Genomic DNA, 15,824 nt, shown 5'->3' on the forward strand with positions numbered 1-15,824 from the left:
TCATAGTTTGCCTGTGGTGAAATGTGCAGCTATGAACATAGATACACATTCATTAGTTTGGTAGTTTGGTTTCCTATCTTTTGGGTAGATACCCAGAAGTGGTATTGATGGATCAAATGGTAGATTTGTTCCCATTCTTCTGAGGATTCTCCATACTGTTTTCCAAAGTGGTTGCACTAATTTGCAATCCCACCAACAATATCTTAGAGTTCCCACTTTTCCACATCCTCACCAGTATCTGTTGTTGTTTGTGTTTTGAATGATTGCCATTCTAGTTGGAGTCAGGTGAAATCTCAGGGTAGTTTTGATTTGCATCTCTCTGATTGCCAGTGATGTTGAGCATTTTTTCATGCATTTATTGGCCATTTGAATTTCTTCTTTTGTGAAGTGTCTATTTAGTTCATTTGCCCATTTTGTTATTGGATGCTTTGTTTTCTTAGTGTTGAGTTTCTTGAGTTCTCTGTATATTCTAGATATTAGTCCTCTATCAGTGGTGTAGGTGGCAAAAATCTTCTCCCATTCTGTTGGCTCTCGATTGAGGTTCTTGATAGTTTCCTTTGCTGAACAGAAGCTTTTCAGTTTCATGCAATCCCATGTATTGATTCTCCTTTTAATTTTTTGTGCCTTTGGGGTCTTGTTGAGGAAATGTTTATCTGTGCCTATGTGTTGTAGTGTTGGACCTATGCCCTCTTCAAAGAGCTTCAAGGTCGCTGGTTTAATATCCAAGTCTTTGATCCATCATGAGTTGACTTTTGTACAAGGTGAAAACGTGGGATTAACATCCAATTTTCTGCATATGGTTAACCAGTTTTGCCAACACCATTTGTTGAAGAGGCTATCTTTTTTCCAGTGTATGTTTTTGGCCTCTTTGTCAAAAATCAATTGGCTGAAAGTGTGTGGACTTGTTTCTGGGCCTTCTATTCTGCTCCATTGGTCCATATATCTGTTATTTTGCCAGTACCATGCTGTTTTTATTACAATGGCTTTGTAGTATAGTTTAAAGTCAGGTATTGCGATTCCTCCTGTGTGGTTTTTGCTGCTGAGAACTACTTTGGCTATTCTGGGCTTTTGGTTATTCCAGATAAATTTAAGGACTGATTTTTCTATGTCTTTGAGGAATGATCTTGGTAGTTAAATGGGTATTGCATTAAATCTGTAGATCACTTTTGGGATGATGGCCATTTTAATATTTATTCTGCCAATCCATGAACATGGAAGATCTTTCCATCTTCTAAGATCTTCTTCGATTTCTTTTTTCAGTGTTTTATAATTTTCTTTGTAGAGAACTTTTACCTCTTGGTCAAGTTTATTCCTAGGTATTTTATTTTCTTGTGGGATATCCTGAGTGGAAGTGTCTTCTGAATTTCTTTTTCAGTGTATTTATGGTTGGTGTACAGGAAAGCTTCTGATTTTTTAAGATTAATTTTGTATCCAGATACTTTGCTGAATTTGTTGATCAGTTCTATAAGCCTTTTGGTTGAGTTTGTTGGGTTTTCTAAATATAGTATCATGTTATCTGCAAATAGTGAAAGCTTGAGTTCTTCTTTTCCTATTTGTACTCCTTTGATTTCCTTTTCTTGCCTAATTGCTCTGGCTAGAGTCTCTAGTACTGTATTGAAGAGAAGTGGTGATAGTGGACATCCTTGTCTCATTCCAGTTTTTAGGGGGAATTCTTGAAGATTTTCCCCCATTTAATATGATGTTGGCAGTGGGCTTATTGTAGATTGCATTAATAATGTTGAGAAATGTTCCTTCAATTCCAATTCTCTGCAGTGTTTTTATCATAAATGGATGTTGAATTTTATCAAATGCTTTTTCAGCGACTATTGAAATGAGCATGTGAATTTTGTCCTTGATTCTGTTTATATGGTGAATTACATAGATTGATTTTTGTATATTTTACCAGCCTTGCATCCCTGGGATGAACCCTACCTGGTCATGGTGTATGATTTTCTTGATGTGGTTTTGAATGCGTGTTGCTAGTATTTTGTTTAATAGTTTTGCATCCAAGTTCATTAGAGATATATACCTGTAGTTTTCCTTCCTTGAACTGTCTCTATTTGGTTTGGGTTATCAGTGTGATGTTGGCTTCTTAGAATGTATTTGGGAGAGTCCTGGTTTTTTCTATTTTGTGAAATAGTTTGAGGAGTATTGGGGTTAGCTCTTCTATAAAGGTTTTATAGAATTCACTTGGGAAACCATCTGGTCCTGGGCTTTTCTTTGATACTGGGCTCTTTATTGCTGTTTCAATCTCTTTGATTGTTATTGGTTGGTTTAAGTGTTCTATATCTTCTGGACTCAATTTAGGAAGGTTGTATTTATCTAGGAAGTTGTCAATTTCCTCCAGATTTTCCATTTTGTCGGAGTATACTTTTTCAAAGTATTTTCTTATAATCCTCTGGATTTCTACAGTCATTAGTAATTTCTTCTTTTTCATCTCTTATCTTCATAATTTGGGTTGATTCTCTCTTTTTTTAGTTAGGTTGGCTAGTGTTTTATCTATCTGGTTAATTTTTTCAAGAAGCCAGCTTTTGGTTTTGTTGATTATCTGTATTGTTTTTTTTTTTTATTCTCTATTTCGTTAATTTCTGCTCTAATTTTAATAATTTCATGTCTTCTGCTGGCTTTGGGGTTTAATTGTTCCTGCTTTTCAAGGGCTTTGAGGTGTATTGTTAGGCTATTTATTTGAAGATTTTCTGTTTTTCTTATGTGAGCACTCAGTGCTATAAATTTTCCTCTCAATACTGCCTTCAAAGTGTCCCAGAGGTTTTGATATGTTGTATCTTTATTTTCATTTGTTTCTAGAAATTTCTTGATTTCACCCCTTACATCTTCTATGACCCATTCTTCATTCAGAAATGTGGTGTTCAGTCTTCACATGTTTATGTTGTTTCTCTGGGTCTTCTTATACTTGATTTCTAGTTTCATTGCATTATGGTCTGAAATGACACAGGGATGTAACATTTTTTTTTGTTTTTTGGTTTTTTTTTTTTGGTGGTACTGGGGTTCCTGGAAGCCCTTCTACCTCCGGGCTACACTCCCAGACCTATTTTTTTACATTTTTTTATTTGGAAACAGGGTCTCCTAAGCCAGTGTGCGCAACTGGCTTTGGTCCTGCGCGATCCTCCTGTCTCTGCCTCCCAAGCGCGGGATTACAAGTGTGCGCCACCACGCCCGGTGGAATGTAACATTTTTTAAATTTGCTAGTGCTCATTTTGTGTCCCAGGGTGTGGTCTATTTTGGAGAAGGTTCCGTGAGCAGCTGAGAAAAATGTAAACTCCGCTGTAGTTGGGTGAAATATTCTATATGTGTCCAACAGGTCCATTTGGTTAATGGTGTTCTTTAGTTCTGAGGCATCTTTACTGACCCTTTGTCTGGAAGATCAGTCTAGTGTTGTGAGATGTGTGTTGAAGTCTCCCAGTATTATTGTATTGGGAGTTATGTGTGACTTCATGTCACAAAGTGTTTGATTTATCAAAGTAGCTGCCCCTATGTTTGGGGCATAGATGTTGATTATTGTTATTTCCTCTTGCTGGATTATTGCTTTTACCAGTAAAATATGACCTTCTTTGTCTCTTTTAATGAGTTTGGGTTTGAAGTCTAACTTGTCTGATATTATAGTTGCTACTCCTGCTTGTCTCGAATTCCATTGGCGTGGATTACCTTGTCCCAGCTCTTTACCTTGAGTTTGTTCCTATCTTTTCTTGTCAGGTGTGTTTCTTGTAAGCAGAAGATGGATGGATTCTGATTTTTAATCCATTTTGCCACTTTATGTCTTTTTATTAGAAAGTTGAGGCTGTTTACATTCAGTGTGATTATAGAGAGATAATTTTTAATTCCTAACATGTTAAGATTTTATTTCTGTTTGAGATACTGTTTATTCTTAGTAGTTTGCTGAAGGGAAAATCTTGTTTCTTTGTTTCTGGCATGTATACCTATTTCTTCTTTGCAGTTAATCTCCTTTAGTATTTTCTCTAGTGATAGTTTTGAAGACATAAATTCTTTGATTTTCTGTTTGTCATGGAAGCATCTTATTTCCCCATCTAATTTGATAGATAGTTTTGCTGGGTAGGAAATTTTGGGCTGGAAGTTGTTTTCTTTCAGAGTTTGGAATATGTTACTCTATGCCCTTCTGGCTTTTATGACTTGGTTTGGGAAGTCTGGGGTGATTCTAATTGGTGCCTCCGAATGTCACTTGGCCCTTTGTTTTTGTTGCCTTTAAGATTCTATCCTTGGCTTCTACATTAGTTATTTTGACAATTATGTGCCGTGGGGATCCTCTTCTCTGATCCTGTCTAAAGGGAGTTTGATAAGTTTCCTGGACCTGTGTCTTGACCTCTTGCTCTATGTTTGGAAGATTTTTTGCTATTACTTCCTTGTAGAGATTGTTGATCCCTTTGGTTTCACCTTCTTTTCCGTCCTCTATTCCAATTATTTTTAGATTAGCTCTCTTAAAATGGGCCCATATTTTCAATGTCAGATTCCTGCTTCCAGATTTTTTTTTCTAAATTAGAGACTATGCGTTCATTTTGAAGTGATCATCTTCTAAGAGCGATATTCTATTCTCCATGTGGTCTAATCTATTATTTATAGTTTGATTTGACACCTTTACTTCAATGATTGCATTTTTTATCTCTTTTTGACTCTCTCTGAATTCTTTTTGAAAGTCCTCTATTATTTCTACAGTTATTTTCCTGATATGATCTTCTAGAGATCTCTGAATTTCTGTGTTATCAGGTTCTGATGTTTTGGGGTTGTGGGCATTCATTGCTCCATTTTTATTTCTCTTTCCAATGATTTCAGAAGTTTGTGCCTTCTCTGGGTTTTTCCCTGGGTCACTATGACTTCACTTAAGGTGCTTTGGATCTCGAGTCTGGTATCTCAGTCACCACTACTCCTTTACTGGGTTGTATCGCAAAATCTCAGACCCAAGAAGTCAATCGAAGCTGCTTTAGACCATCGGGTACCAGACTGGGCATTCTCTCGCGGGGAGCTGCAATTATGGTGTGATATCTCAGCCACCGCCACTCCCCACTGAGTTGGACTGCAAAAATCTATCCAGGGAGACTATCTGCACAAGTCCCTGGGAGTGCAGTACTGGGATTTCTCCTCTAGGGGCCGCAATTTGACTCATAGTTGTTAAGTGCACTGATGGAGCTGTAGTGGACTCGGTGAACTCGCTGCTGCCGCCACTAGCAATATTGCGCCGCTGTCACGCCCTCAGCCATGAGGCTGGTGTATTTCTTTTGTGGTTTTGAGCTCAGCTCTGCATCCCTGCAGGGTGTGCTGAGCCTGGCCCCTGGGAGCTTTAGACGTTCCTTGCACCGAAAAAACTGTTAAATTCTGCCAGCAGTTCCGCAGCTGTTTGCCTCAGCTTGCTGTCCACCCCTCCTCTCCTGAGCCTAATGGCTTTTTGAGTGCGCTGGTCTGCTGCCATCTGGTGAACTTGCCACTGCCGCCGACAATATGGTGCTGCTGCCGTGTCCTCGGCTGTGAGACCGCCAGCATATCTCCTCTCTGGTTTTGAGCTCAGTTCTGAATCCCCCTCCTCTCTGGAGCCTGGTGCTGTAAGGAAAGATGGCGCCGTCGCGGTTCCACACCGCAGCTCCTGCCACGGCACTGCAGGCTGGTTTCTTTTCTGGTGTCTGGTTGTTCTTGCAGCCTCTTTTCCTATGTCCCTTGTATTTACAGTTTTTATTTCTCTGCTGATGGTGTTTTCTGGCTATGAATGGCGATGTTTTTGTGGTACCAGAGATCAATTCTTAGCGGGACTCTTAAATGCTGCTTTTCTTCGTTGCCATCTTCCTGGAAGTCCCAGCCTCAAATTTTTAAATGCTATATGAGTCCCAATTTATGTACATCTCTGGTCTCTATTCTGAATTCCATAATTTTATTTTCAACTACCTACTTAGATGTGTAATAGTATAAAAAAGTAACATGTTTAAAACCAAACGCCTTAAACTCTTTATCTTCTATGCAGAGCCAAATCCCCTCTCTAAGATTTTTCCATATCAATTAATGTCAACTTCATCTTTCCCATTTCTTCAGCCAAAAATCTTGGAATCATTTTTACTCCTCTCTTCCTCTAACACTCCATATGTATTTCTTGGGCTATTAATATTGGGTCTCCCTCCAGAATTTTGGCTCTTCCACAATCTATACTTCTCATTGTCTCTAATACTTTTTCCCTTTGTAAGCCACTGCCACTTCTCTGAACTTTTATAGTAATCCTCTAACTGTTCTTTCTGCTTCTACACTTTTTCCTGGTTAATTCTCAACATAATATCCAGAGTTAGTCTGTTAAAGTATAAATCGCATCATAGAACTTTTGTGCTCAAAGTACCCAATGGCTCCCAATATGTTTCAGGGTTAAATCAGAGTCCTTATTGTGACCTAGAAGCTCTATTATGATTTGTTCAACTTTTATGATTTCTTCTACTATTTTTCTCTGATCAGTTCATTCCAGACATACTGGTCTCCAGACACATGAGCCAGTCATGCTTCCACTTCATTCCTTTTTACTTACTCTTAACTCTACCTTGAACATTCTTCCCCCAAATATCTATCTGGCTCATTCATCACCTTTAAGTCTTCTCAGATGTCATTTCAGTGAGAACTCTTATAACTGCTCTATTTACATTGCAGCAGCACCTCTTTACAGCATCTTATGTGCCCTTTCTAGGATTTATTTTTCTCTGTAGCACTTACTAACTTCTAATATGCTATATATGTTTTCATTTTATTTATTACCATATACCCATGGTATTTAAGATAGTGCCAAATTTATAGTAGATATCAAATAGATACTTGTTGCATTATATTAAATTTATTGAGCTTCTACAATATGAAAAGTCCATTCCTAAGTATATAGTTGGGTAGATTATCCCCAAATTATTTATAATTTAAATGTGTAATATGAAGCAGTAAATAATTGAAGTAAAAATGAAAATGTTAAGAATAAATTATGTACAGACTGAATAAATAATCTTCAAAACCTAACTGAAACATCGGTTCTATTTCATCAGCATATTAAATAGAAAAAACAAGAAGAGTATGGTGGTACACACTTTTAGTCCCAGCAACTTGGGAAGCAGAAACAGGAGGATCACTTGATCCCAGGAGTTTGAAGCCAACCTGAACAACATAAACCTCCCTCATCTCAAAGGAAAAAAAATTCCCCAAAGTATCCAAACAGGAAAACCAATTTCATAGAAAGAGCAATTTGAAATTCAACTTGCTTACTTTTTCAGTAATGGGGATTCAACCCAGGCATACACTTATCATGAGCTAATCCACAGCCCTTTTATTTTTATTTTGAGACAGAGTCTTACTAAGTTTGCCAGGCTGCCCTTGAAATTGTGATCTTCCTGCCTCAGCCTCCCAATATTTGGGAATACAGTGGTTGGACTAAAATTTAATATTTTCTGCCATGTCTATGAGTCATTGACTTGGAAAATATAAAATTTTTATTATAGTCATTTTAGCATATAGGACTATCTTCTCCATGATCTTGAAAGAGATTTTTTAAAGTTAAGTGAAGTCTATAGTGCACCAATAAAAATATTAAAATAAAAATAATAAAAATATCACTTAAAAAGTCACGCAAAATTGTAAAGAAAATTCTAAAGCAAATCTTGGACACTTGGTATTTCATATCATTTATAGTACCTATATCTGTAATTTATGCCTTATTTTATAGCTGATGGGAAAGTCACTCTTAAAAAGGTGATGGATGAAGTAAAAAATTTCTCAGGTGAGTAAAAATTTACTATAAAACTACATCCTTATGCATATACTATACTGTTTTTAAACATAAATTTTTTCTACCTATCCAATCATTAACTAGATAATTGAGGGGAAACCTCAGCAAAGCTAGAGTGGAGAAGTAGTAGAGGAAGAAGGATGAGGTTGATTAATGGAGGAGCTACATCCAAATATGTAAAAGTAGCCGGACGTGGTGGCACATGCTTGTAATCCCGTGCTTCAGAGGTGGAGACAGGAGGATTGCGCAGGTTTGAAGCCAGCCACACTGGCTTAAGAAACCCTGTTTCCAAATTAAAAAGTACAAAAATAGGTCTAGGAGTATAGCCCAGAAGTAGAAGGGTTTCCAGGAGCCCCAGTACCACCAAACAACAACAACAACAATAACAACAAAAAAATACATGCAAAAGTTTAAATGTAGCATAATTAACCTGGACACTCATTGTTGGAAGTGGGAGGGGAAGTTCAGGGGGGAGCGGGCACCAAGCACAGTCTGAATGTATGTCATTTTTCAATATGTTCCACAAAAAAATAAAAAATAAATATAAATATAAAAGTGTATAGTTTTAACTTTTTACTATTGAGATGCTGTATTGACTACATTTGAACAAGAGAATGTAGGTTTTAACAACAAATCAAAGATTATGCCTTGATAGCATGTTGGTTTACCCTGTAGTTTCTTTTTTTTTCTTTCTTTCATTCTTTCTTTCTTTCTCTCGTTTATTCTTTCTTTATTGTGGTATTAGGGGTAGACTCAGGGGCTTTTCTACCTCATGGCTATACTCCCATACCTATTTTCTATTTTATTTGGAAACAGAAGAGTCTCACTAAATTGCTGAGAACCTTATTGAGTAGCTGAGGCTGGCTTTGAACCCATGCAATCCTCCCATCTTAGCTCCCCAAGTGCGGGATTACAAGTATGTGCCACCATGCCCAGCATATATTTTCTAAGAATACAACTTACTGCAGAGCATTGTTTATCCAAAATTCAGATTAATATAGTAAACAGATAAAATTGTTGTCCTCCTCCATGTGGAACCTAATCATACAATTCAGATTAAAAAGAACTTCAAGCCAGGCATGGTGGCACATGCTTGTAATACCAGCTTTCTGGAGGCTGAGATAAGAGGATCATGGTTCAGGCAGCCTCAGCTACTTAAAGAGGCCCTTCGCAACTTAGTGAGACCTACTTTCAAAATAAAGAATAAAAAATAGAGCAGGGAGTATGGCTCAGAAGTCGAATGCCCCTGGGTTCCATTCCCAAACCTGCAAGAAAACAAACAAACAAACAAAATACTTCAGGTTAGAAGACCCACATATATTGTTTTAATCACTGGCCAAATATGCAAATGAAATTAATGTTTCTGATATTTAGACTTAGAACATCTTCCTTTTCAGTAAATTAGAGGATGACTTCTTTTTATTGATTCTGTACATAAATCTGTAGATCTATTTATCTATCTAGAAATAGGTTTCTATCTAGAGAGAGATTTCTGCCCTTGTGTGTTCTCAAATAGTGAAAGATTCTTTATAAGCATGAATATTTAATTATATAGAATCATTAGGTGAATCCAAACATTCTCAAATGTCTGTATTCTCATCATTTCAAAGGAAAAAAGGTTGATGTTAATGATCTTCCAAATCTTCTTAGAAACATGGGAATTGAGCTAACAGATAAGGAATACTCAGAGCTAAAGAAATCCCTGCCAACTGATGGTGAGTTATATACTTGCCTCTGGGCCTTAGAGGAAGCCTGATTTTATGGCATTTTTTTAAGTTATAAAACTGTTCTGAAAATTATTTTTAAAAGTTCTTGGTTATGTTATTAAATTTTGCTTTTTCTAAATGTTTTATTGGTGCATTATATTCATACATCATAATGGGGTAAAACACTTGTGTGGACATACATGAACACATTGCCCATTTAGCCCCTACCCAATCCCCACCCCATTCCCATCCCATCCCTTCTTTCCATGCTTGGCTTAGTGGTTGACTTCAATATGTGTAAGTACATTGTGTGCTTTAGAGAATTTCTTTCTTCCCACCTCCCATTCCCTCATTTAAGTTGTCTTGTTTGCTCCTCTATAGGATTTCCTTTTTCACCTGGAGTTCCTCCTATGACCCATTTCACCTTAGCTTTCACATATGAGGGAAAGCATCTGATTTCTTATATTTGTGACTGACTAATCTTACTTAGAATAATGTCCTCCAGTTCCATTCATTTCCCTGAAAATGATGTAATTGTGTTTTTTTTATGGCTGCATAAAATTCCATTGTGTACATATCCCACAGTTTTGTAATTCATTCATCTGTTGATGGACATATTGGCTGGTTCCATAGTTTGACTATGGTGAATTATGCAGCTATGAACTTAGATAAAATGCATTAGTTTGGTACTTTGCTTTGCTTTCTTTTGGGTAGATACCCAGAAGTGATATTGCTGGAACAAATGGTAGATTTGTTCCCATTCTTCTGAGGATTCTCCATAATGTTTTCCAAAGTAGCTGCACTAACTTGCAATCCCACTAACAATCTTATAGAGTTCCCACTTCTCCACATCCTCACCAGAATTTGGTGTTGTTTGTGTTTTGAATGATTGCCATTCGAGTTGGAGTTAGGTGAAATCTTGGGGTAATTTTGATTTGCATCTCTCTGATTGCCAGTGATGTTGAGCATTTCTTCATGCATTTATTGGCCATTTGAATTTCTTCTTTTGTGAAGTGTCTATTTAGTTCGCTTGCCCATTTTGTTACTGAATGATTTGTTTTTTTAGTGTTGAGTTTCTTGAGTTCTCTGTATATTCTATATATTAGCCCTCTATTGGAGGGTTAGGTGGCAAAAATCTCCTATTCTGTTTTCTCTTGGTTGATGTTCTTGACAGTTTCCTTTGCTAAACAGAAGCTCTTCAGTTTTATACAATTCCATGTGTTGATAGGCCCTTTAATTTGTTGTGCCTTTGGGGTCTTGTTGAGAGAGTGTTTATCTGGGCCTATGTGTTGCAGTGTTGGACCTATGCCCTCTTCAAGGAGCTTCAAGGTCTCCGGTCTAATTTCCAAGTCTTTGATCCATCTTGAATTAACTTTTGTGCAGGGTGAGAAAGTGGGATTAATTTCCAGTTTTCTGCATAGGATTAACCAGTTTTGCCAACACCATTTATTGAACAGGCTATCTTTTTTTCCAGTGTATGTTTTTGACATCTTTGTCAAAAGTCAATTGGCTGAAGGTGTGTGAATTTATTTCTGGGTCTTCTGTTCTGCTCCATTGGTCTATGTATCTGTTTTGTACCAATATCATGCTGTTTGTATTACAATGGCTTTGTAGTGTAGTTTAAAGTTAGGTATTGTGATTCCTCCTGCATGGTTTTGTTGCTGAGAACTACTTTGGCTATTTTGGGGTTTTTGTCATTCCAAATAAATTGAAGGACTAATTTTTCTATGTCTGTGAGGAATGATCTTGGTAGTTTAATGGGCATTGCATTAAATCTGTAGATCACTTTTGGGAGGATGGCCATTGTAATGATATTTATTTTGTCAATCCATGAACATGGAAGATCCTTCCATCTTCTAAGATCTTCAATTTCTTTTTTCAGTATTTTATAATTTTCTTTGTAGAAATCTTTTACCTCCTTGGTCAAGTTTATTCCTAAGTATTTTATTTTTTTGTGGGAGATCCTGAGTGGAAGTGTTTTCTGAATTTCTTTTTCAGTGGATTTATGGTTGGTGTACAGGAAAGCTTCTGATTTTTTAAGATTGATTTTTTATCCAGACACTTTGCTGAATTTGTCGATTCAGTTCTATAAGGCTTTTGGTTGAGTTTGTTGGGTTTTCTAAATATAGTATCATGTCATCTGCAAATAGTGAAAGTTTGAGTTCTTCTTTTCCTATTTGTACTCCTTTGATTTCCTTTTCTTGCCTTATTGCTCTGGCTAGAGTCCCTAGTACAATATTGAAGAGAAGTGGTGATAGTGGACATCCTTGTCTCGTTCCTGTTTTTAGGGGAAATTCTTGAAGGTTTTCCCCATATAATATGATGTTGGTGTGGGCTTATTGTAGATTGGCTTAATGATGTTGAGAAATGTTCCTTCTATTCCAATTCTCTGCAGTGTTTTTTATCATAAATGGATGTTGGATTTTATCAAATGCTTTTTCAGCATCTATTGAAATGATCATGTTATTTTTGTCTTTGGTTCTGTTTATATGATGAATTACATGGATTGATTTTGTATGTTGAACCAACCTTGAATCCCTGGGATGAACCCTACCTGGTCATGGTGTATGATTTTCTTGATGTGGTTTTGAATGCGTGTTGCTAGTATTTTGTTTAATAGTTTTGCATCCAAGTTCACCAGAAATATAGGCCTGTAGTTTTCCTTTTTTGAACTCTTTATTTGGTTTGGGTATTAGTGTGATGTTGGCTTCATAAAATGTTTTTGGGAGAGTCCCCGTTTTTTCTTCCACAGTGTTTTTATCATAAATGGATGTTGGATTTTATCAAATGCTTTTTCCACATCTGTTGAAATGATCATGTCATTTTTGTCTTTGATTCTGTTTATATGGTGAATTGCATGGATTGAATTTCGTATGTTGAACCAACTTTGCATCCCTGGGATGAAACCTATGTGGTCATGGTATATAATTTTCTTTATGTGGTTTTGAATGTATGTTGCTAGTATTTTTTTTTTTTTTAGTATTTTTGCATCCAAGTTCATCAAGTAATAGGCCTGTAGTTTTCATTCCTTGAACTTTCTTTATTCAGTTTTGGTATTAGTGTGATGTTGGCTTCATAGAATGTATTTGGGAGAGTCTCTTTTTTTTCTATTTCATGAAATAGTTTGAGGAGTATTGGGGTTAGCTCTTCTATAAAGGTTTTGTAGAATTCACTTGGAAATCCATCTGGTCCTGAGCTTTTCTTTTATGGTAAGGTTTGTATTGCTATTTCAATTTCTTTGATTGCTTTTAGTTGGTTTAAATTTTCTATATCTTCTTGACTCAGTTTAGGAAGGTTGTATTTATCTAGAAAGTTGTCAATATCCTCCAGATTTTCCAGTTTGTTGTAATATTTTTTTTCAAAGTAGTTTCTGATAATCCTCTGTATTTCTACATTGTCAATAGTAATATCTCCTTTTTCATCTCTTATCTTCATAATTTGGGTTGATTTTTTTTAGTTAAGTTGGTTAATGGTTTATCTATCTTGTTAATTTTTTCAAGAAACAACCTTTTGGTTTTGTTGATTTTCTGTATTGTTTTTTTATTCTCTACTTAGTTAATTTCTGCTCTAATTTTAATAATTTTCTATCTTTTACTGGCTTTGGGGTTAGATTGTTCCTGTTTTTCAAGGGCTTTGAGGTGTGTCATTGGGTTATTTATTTGAAGATTTTCTGTTTTCCTTATGTGAGCACTCAGTGCTATGAAATTTTCTCTTAATACTGCCTTCAAAGTATCCCAGAGGTTTTGATATATTGTGTCTTTATTTTTATTTGTTTCTAGAAATTTCTTGATTTCACCTCTTATTCTTCTATGACCCATTCCTCATTCAGAAGTGTGGTGTTCAGTCTCCATATGTTTATGTTGTTTCTCTGGGTCTTATTTTTGGTTTTGTAATTTCATTTTATTATGGTCTGAAATGACAGAAGGAAGTATGTCACATTTTTTTAATTTGCTAGTGCTCACTTTGTGGCCCAGGGTTTGAACTATTTTGGAGAAGGTTCCGTGAGCAGCTGAGAAAAATGTAAACTCCACTGAGTTGGGTCAAATATTCTATATGTGTCCAACAGTTCTGCTACAGCATCTCATGCAGATCTTGAGAAAACTTGATCAGGGGACCTGCAAAGTCGTAGATCCCCCATGATGTATATTTAGCATTTCCTTCTTCAAAAAATTATTTTAATATTATTTGGATCAATATATATAATTGGAATTTTATGTATAAGCATTATAACTAAAATTGATAGACAGCGGCTTGTGAGCGGCAGCAAAAATTTTTTTCCAAAGGATAAAGTTTGGGGCAAAGATTTAGTTCAAACTGACCTTAGTTTGTGCCAATGTATAAGATTAAGTTCAAATCAGCCTTGAAAAGTGAGACAAATCATACTTTTTATGATTATTTAAATGTCTGACACCCTGCTCTAAACTCTATTAAAAAAAACTTCTCCTATCCTTGGAGTTCCTACTTACATGGCTATGCCTTTGCTTTTCTGCCAAAAAAATATATAAAAATTATAACAAATCCTAAATAAAATGAACAAGCTTAAACCTCGTCTCGTATGACAGATCTTCTCTCATTCGACCTCAGATCTCCTCTCACCAACACACAAACCTCAACTCATGCTAGGGCTAGACCCCAACACAGGTCCATTTGATTAATGGTGTTCTTTAGTTTTGAGGCATCTTTACTGAGCTTTTGTCTGGAAGATCAGTCTAATGTTGTGAGAGGTGTGTTGAAGTCTCCCAGTATTATTGTGCTGGGATTTATGTGTGACTTAATGTCACAAAGCATTTGTTTTATGAAAGTACCTGCACCTATATTTGGGGCATAGATGTTGATTATGTTATTTCCTCTTGCTGGTTTATTCCTTTTACCAGTAAAATATTACCTTCTTTATCTCTTCTAATAAGTTTGGGTTTGAAGTCTAATTTGTCTGATATCATAGTTGATACTCCTGCTTGTCTCGAATTCCATTGGCATGGATTACTTTGCTTCAGTCATTTACCATCAGTTTGTTACTATCTTTACTTGTCAGGTGTGTTTCTTGTAAGCAGAAGATGGATGGATTCTGGTTTTTAATCCATTTTGCCACTTTATGTCTTTTTGTTAGGGAATTGAGGCCGTTCACATTCAGTATAATTATTGAGAGAAAATTATTAATTCCTAACATGTTACTATTTTATTTCAGTTTGAAATACTGTTTGTTATTTCTTGCTTAGTTGTCTTCTGGATGGAAGTTCTTGTTTCTAGTTCTGGTGTGTATTACCTATTTCTTCTTTGTAGTTAATCTCTTTGAGTATTTTTCTAATGCTGGTTTTGAAGACATAAATTCTTTTAGTTTCTGTTTGTCATGGAAGTTTCTTATTTCCCCATCTAATTTGATAGATAGTTTTGCTGTGTAGGAAATTTTTGGTGCAAGTTGTTTTCTTTCAGAGTTTGAAATATGTTACTCCAAGCCCTTCTGGCTTTTATGACTTGGTTTGGGAAGTCTCAAGTGATTCTAAATGGTTTGTCTCTGAATGTCACTTGGCCTTTTGTTTTTGTTGACTTTAAGATTATCTCCTTGGCTTCTACATTGTTCATTTTTACAAATGTGGCATGGGGATTTTTTTCTCTGATCTTGTCTAAAGGGAGTTCTATAAGTTTCCTGGACCTGTTTATTGACCTCTTGCTATCTGTTTGGAAAATGTTTATGCTAGTACTTTTTTGAAAAGATTATTGATCCCTTTGGTTTCACCTTTTCCCTTCACTATTTTGATTATTCTTAGGTTAGCTCTCTTAAAATGGGACCATATTTCTTCAATGTCAAATTCCTGCTGTTGGATTTTTTTTTCTAAGTCATAAACTATGCGTTCTTTTTTAGAGTTATCATCTTCTAGGAGCGAGATTTTATTCTGCATGTGGTCTAATAGATTGTTTATAGTTTTAACTGATGCCTTTACTTCAATGATTGCATCTTTTATTTCTTTTAGACTCTCTAAATTATTTTCAAAGATTCTGTATTATTTCTACAGTTTTATTCCTGATTCGATCTTCTAGAGATCTCTGAATTTCTGTTTTATCAGGTTCTGATATTGTGGGGTTGTGGGCCTTCATTGCTCCATTATTGTTCATCTTTCCCATGAGTTCAAAAGTTTGTGCCTTCTCTGGGTTCTTCTCTGGATCACCAGTACTTCATTTATGTGCTCTGGATCTCTGGAGTTTGAGGTAATCACTATACTTTTACTGGGTTGTATCATAAATTCTCAGACCTACGGAGTTAATCGAGGCTGTGTGAGACTGTGGTTGTGTTGGGCTGGGCTTTTTCCCACAGAGAACTGTCACTAGGGTGTGGAATCTCTGCCACTGCCACTCTTGCA

The sequence above is a fragment of the Muscardinus avellanarius genome (genome assembly GCF_963383645.1).
Source record: "Muscardinus avellanarius genome assembly, chromosome: 16".
NCBI classification, from domain to species: Eukaryota; Metazoa; Chordata; class Mammalia; order Rodentia; family Gliridae; genus Muscardinus; species Muscardinus avellanarius.